Source organism: Bubalus kerabau, chromosome 1 (genome assembly GCF_029407905.1).
Source record: "Bubalus kerabau isolate K-KA32 ecotype Philippines breed swamp buffalo chromosome 1, PCC_UOA_SB_1v2, whole genome shotgun sequence".
Taxonomy (NCBI): Eukaryota; Metazoa; Chordata; class Mammalia; order Artiodactyla; family Bovidae; genus Bubalus; species Bubalus kerabau.
The window spans coordinates 262,705,017-262,711,247 of NC_073624.1; positions in this window are offsets into that span (position 1 = coordinate 262,705,017).

Genomic DNA, 6,231 nt, shown 5'->3' on the forward strand with positions numbered 1-6,231 from the left:
GAGGACGCTTCCTGAACAGATTTCTGGGCTGGGAACCCCGCGCAAATTGCCGCAGAGCCTGGGAATTCCTAGAGCCCGAGCGCCCGGCTCGACTCGGGCTGGGATCGGACCGGCTGGCGAGGAAGGGAGGCGGTTGCGGAGGCCCGACGCCGCCAGGAGCGCTCAGTACCTGTTATCTTGCCACGCAGAAGGCCACAGGGAGAATCCCATTTGGCACGCCGGGAAAGGCTTTCAACTTTATCTCCCGTCATGTAAATATCCCCAAGTGCCCGACTATGGACTTTGTTTTGCACCGAACAATATAAATATCCTATTTGCTACCACACAGGTGTGCGCTTCCTAGTCGAACTCTTTTTTTTTTTTTCCCCTCCCTCGTTTATAGTAACTCTATATACCCCCCATCCCCTGGTTTAAAGAAGAAAAAAAAATCACAGATGTTTACTTTATGGATATAACCTATACCATGGTTAGGCTGAGAATAATATGCCTCAACTCACAGTCATTTAGCAAATAATAGAGGCGTTCTGGATGCTTTCCAACGTTACACATGTACTTGGTCATAAAATGATACGTGAAAAAATTAACATCTGCTTTCCTAAAATAAAGTGTGCCAAGTAGCTTTTTATGAATGCGTTCCTCATTTTAAAAAGAAATATGGAGAGATAAACTGGCACCCAGATGTATAGCATATTTATAATGGTTTTCGGATTTAAAGGTAGTGTATTCATTGCACAAGGCATTTTAAAACTGATGGTTTAAAAAGCTACGTAACCCCAGACATCTTTGCATCCTGAAGAGTCTTTCACATTTTATTATTTAAAAAGGAATTTGTCATTGTGTATCAAGGCAGAACTCCGGCAAGTCGGGGCACTGCAGCCTGAACTCAACAGAAATTCCAACTCGCCTTTTATTTACCTAATTTCTCAGCAAGGTTCCCAGGCCCTTAAGAAGGCAGAGCTGGAAAGTTTAGTTGGGCTCTTTTTTGTTGTTGTTTAATTCCACTATTAGGAAATGAGGCCTACCTTTGAATTATTTCATTAGGGTTTGGCCTTTTGGGGGAAGGGGTGGGAACCATAATCATTAGTGGCTTTTTATTATTTCTACAATAAATGGCTAGATTCTTTGTTGAATAAGCTGCTTGAATGTTTTGCAGATGTTCCACTTAGACCAAATCTGACCCCCTATTTCCTCCTAAATAAGTCGCTTAAACTCTCCCACCGCTCCGGAGCATACTCCCCCATCCTGGCAACTTTATAAGTGCGGGGCATATTCTTATGAAATTTCCACCTAACTGCACACACACATACATTTACACACACACACACACACACACTCCCACCCACTGAGCCTCTGAGCGTGGAAGAGGGTAAGAGAAGAGAAGAGAGAAAAAAAGACGAGAAACTGGTGAGGCGGATGGGGTGGAGGAGGGAAGTCAGCACAGTGGTTACAGCCCTGTGAGGAGCGCACCCGCCCTGGGCCCCTCACCCCCTCTTTGTGCCTCGGGTTTGAAACATGGGGGGTGGCCCCGGTCCGAGGGCCCCAAAGTGCCAGGAATCTTGATCTGCCCGGCGCCTGGGGCGTCGGCCTGGGGCCGGCCCCGCGGTCACCCCCCGCCACCCCACCCCGAGCATCCTTCCCGCGGCGGCGGCCCGTGGGTACCCGGGCCGAACAAAGGGCTCCGTGGGGCGCGGGGCGCGGGCGCGTGAGCGGCCGGAGCGCCGCGGGGAGGGCCGGCTTGCCCCGGGTGCCCAAGGGCTTCGGGACATGGAAGGCGCGCCGGGCCTCGCGCCGGGCCGCGCTCCGCGAGCTGAGAAGTACTTGTCTGGCTCCGCGTTGGAGAAGCCGCACCTCTCATCTCTCCAGCTTTTACTTGAAAAAGCACTTGGAAGAAACTCGTGTGTGTGTGTGTGTGTGTGTGTGTGTGTGTGTGTGTGTGTGCGCGTGTGTGTGCGCGCACGGGGAGGGCCGCAGGGTGGGCCGGGGCCAGGCGGCGAGGCTGAGGGGGGCCGGCTGGGTGGGTGGATGGGGAGGAGGTTGGAGGCACAGCTCCTTTCTGAGTGACAGGACTCCTTTTCAAAGAGCTGAACGGCCAGGGAGGTTGGGGAGAAGCTCCTAAAATGAAGGGGAGAATTTTCAAGGTTTCTAAGAGTTCCTTCCCCCCTCTTCCCCCTCCTTAAAGACAGAGATCTCTCTTTCCTTGTCTTGTCTTTCCCTTTTTCTTTTTAAGGTAGGAAGCGCGCGTGCCAACGTGTCTCACTGTGTTTCAGGAGGAGAAAAATAAAGATCCATTAGCTTAAAAAAAATCTTCTGGGGTTTGTAAAAAACTACTGAAACATTTTAACATGTTTTTGTGGACTCACTGACCGGAGTGGAATGGTCAAGCTCTCAGACTGAGGTCTTTAAAGATGAGGTGTTTGTGAGAGTAAGAAAGTTTTCCCTCATCCCAATAACAAAACCCATCACAAGTTTACTTCTTCCTAGAAAAGAGTGTGTCCTTATTTGAACACTTCGAAGGTGTTGGATACCTCTGAGAAATCAGGCTGGAAAAGTAAAGCTCATCATCACACACGCACCGAGTTTTGCAGCCTGTCTGGATTTCCAGCTTAACCTTAGAAACACGTTTATTATGTCCATTCTCAACCTCAGCTTTTTTTTTTTTTTTTTTAAGTGTTGTTGAAGGACCATGCCTTAGAGAGGAGAAAAACCTTCTTTAAAAAAAAAGATTTAAACCCACAGTTCCAGTTGTTTGTTGTTGTTATCATGATTATGATGGTTATTATGTCATCCCTCCTTTTTGCACTTGATCTGATGAGAGAACTTTTTTAAAGAGTGTGAAATGAAGGACACAAAGACAGTATATCAATGAAAAGAAGAAAGTGGCCCTTTTAATGAGAACTAAAGAAAACCCAAATGTAGATGAAGTGTACCGTAAAAGCTGCTTCAAAGTCCATCTTAATTCCCTTGGGCTCAACCATCACAAACATGTGATAATTGGGAGTTCTGCAGGGAGGTAAGGCGGCTGTGGGGTGGGGAGCCTACACATCGCAGTTCCCTGCCCTCGAATTCCAAATATATTTTAACCAAGAACTTGGAGACCTTATAGAACACAGATTTGGCTACTCAACTTTCAAATGCTATGTGCCCATTAGAATATTTTTTTTTCTTTTTGAGTGACTGGGCTCACGGAGGGAGCTTCATCCTTCACCCCACTTCATCCCCCAGCAGGTCAGAATATGCTGGGCCATATTCTAGGTTTTGACTATTATTTTGTGATCAACTCTGTTTAATTTTCTATTTATTTTCGGATCTCGGCCTTTCTGGATCACAGAAGTCCCCACAAACAACCCAGCAATAAATCTGAACAAAAATAAGACAGATTTCCTCATCGATGTGTAATAAAGTTAAAGGACATTGTTTTGTCAGACAAGCGCTAAGTAGAAAATAAATCTCAGGGTCTGGGGAAACAAAACGGAGCGCTGCTGGCATGTGTGTAAATTTACTTTTAAAAGCAATAAATCAATGTTAAATTAAACAGCTGGGTACCCTGTCTAGGAGAAGCTTCCGTGTTTAAGAAGACCTTGATGGGAGAAATGTGCTATTTAATTAGACACCAATAACAAAAAAAAAAGTTAAATTTTTATTGTGATCTGAGGCAAGACTGACCTGGGAACTTCTCTGAACTTCAGAGAGGAAAAGGGGAAGAGGAGGCAGTGTGAATTGTACCTACATTTTCCATCTTCAGATCTTTACATGTGTTTTGAGGCATAAGAAGACAAGGAAGTTTCATAGAAACGTTTTAGATGTTTTGTAAATTATCGCTTAAGCTCCTTACTGGCTTGGGTTTGTTAAGTGGGTTATGATTTTAGGGGATTTTTTTCCCTGTAAATACTATAACCTGTGGAGATGTTTTAATGAACATTTTGAGTATATTCTTATCTAGCAGTTCCTTGATTCTCAGTGTGGTTGTTTTGCACAGTAAATAGATTAGCAGAAAATAGAGAATTGCTATTTCATATCTATTATGCCATGCCTTTTTTCACTGAGAAGCAAACCTCAGATTGGGGTAGCATTTAAAACTCATTTGGAATATTTTAATATTCATTTCCTAAGGTTTTTGTTTGGTTGGTTGGTTAGGTTTTTTTTTTTTTTTTTTTACAAAACACTTCTCTGGGAAAATTTGTATGTGTGGGGTGGGGTCAGGGGACAGAACAATAGAAAACCCAAGCTCTGCCTTCTGTATTCTCTGAATCAATGAGTTATTATAAAGACAATATTCAGTAGCAGGAAATTAGGAGTAGTTTAAGGCTAACATGTATCTACATGGATTTCCCCCACCACCAAACTGTAAATGAAATTCCGGAAAGAACCAACAGAAGTACTTTAGAAAGCAGACATGAGATGAACCCCTTAATCTTCTGAATTCAGACCGACTTAGTTTAAAGGAAAAATATGGCATTTTTGCTTATCCAGAAACCAGTGATTTTTTCTTGATTTTCTTCACATCACAAATCTCAGAAGCTGTGTTTTGTTAGCTCAGTTCCACAGAATATTCATATAATTAGGTAACATCATTCAAACCCTTAAAGATGGAGAAAGTGCTGTTTTCCTCCCTCAAGCTACAAGCTAACAGGGCTATTTGGCAGCATGCTGGCCACCTTTGGACTTTGCTTCAGCCAAAGGAGATATCAAAGACCTGGTTGCCTGGAGAAGAATAAAGTTATATTATTTATATTTTAAAGGCAGCATCCAGTTTCTATGACCAGCCGTGCCTTGTTAAGGAAATCTGTGTCTCATGCCACTCAGAGATGGCTCGAATCGCCTGTCAGGAGACGTCTAGGCAGCCTTGTAAACTCAGAATGACTTCTCAAATCCTGCTAGGATTTCCCAGCGATGTGCTTTCCTCTGCGCCGAAGCCCTGGGAGTCATGTCAGCCCAAGGTGAGCCTTTCAGGCACTGATCTTTGTCCCCATCTGGAGAGGAAGGTGCAGAGTTAGCTAGCTGCCGCGCTGGTTTTGGAGGTGGGGATGGTGGAAACGGCAAGGCCGCTTGTTCTAATTAAAGACAATAAGCAACCCTGTGAGGAGCTGTCCTTTAGCCTTAGCTTGAGGCAGAAAGGGTCTGTCTCACCTCAGTAGTTAAGTCTGTTTGAGCTGGCTGGTGGGGCGAAGAGCAGAAACCCCGTGAGCAGCGCTGGGTTCAGGTGAGACAGGGCCAGTGGTTAAGTCGCAGCGAGTGCCTCTCAAGCCCCCCTTTACCTCCCAATTCCCTAGCTGCTCTGTGCTCTGTGCTTGACTTTGATTCTAACTTTGCTTGCTAGATGGCGCTCGGTGTCTCAGGACTTTGCGTTTCAGAATTAAAGCAGCTTTTTAGCACCGTTGTTCTCAACTAGTTGTGGGCATTTGATTAGCACAGTGCTGGTAATGCTCTTACTGTCCTTGTTTCTGTCACCCTTGTTCACTTTTTGTTTAAGGTAGCACCCAGATGGGAGCTGCCCACCTTCATCTGTATAATAATAAAATTTAGTGCAACTCTGCACCTGAATTTAGGGCACATTTATGGCTCAATTACCAGTTCTGATGCGTTTCAAAAAGCACTTGGGTAACTTTTCCTCCAGTAATCTGATTGAGGTTTTCAGGAAGAAGATAAATCAGCAGGTCCAGACAGTTAGTTACAGCCCTTGAGGTTTACCACCAAGAGTTAACCTCCCACTCCCACCACTAATACCTATTTCCATTTCAAGATGAGTCAAGCTAGTCTTAGGAAACTTACTGCTTTGATTTATCATTATGGTATACCATGCATTGATTTTAAAGTATTATCATTTGTTTAAAGACCAAATACTAAATTTCAGGTCCATAAAGGAATGTGTTTCAGTATTAGTCATAAAAGCTACCATAAAGCTTGTGAAGGGTGATTTGTGGATTCTAAATGTATATTTATTTTAATCACGAGGTGATTCTTCTCAGATATTCAGAACACTTATAAAAAAATCCTTTGTGTGGAAGCACAAAGAGAATACCAACAGTTCTGTTTCTGATGGGAAAAAAATTAAGATGAGCCAAAAGGACCTGTATATTGTTTTGTCGAATGAAGATGTCCCTTTCACAGCACTCACTGCTCTCAAACCGTGTGTGTCCCTCAAAGAAAAGGTTGCAGGTGAGGAAGGCAAATGGGGGGGGGGGGGACCCTCCATGTAGGTATTTTACAAACACTTTGACAAAAGAGAATGTA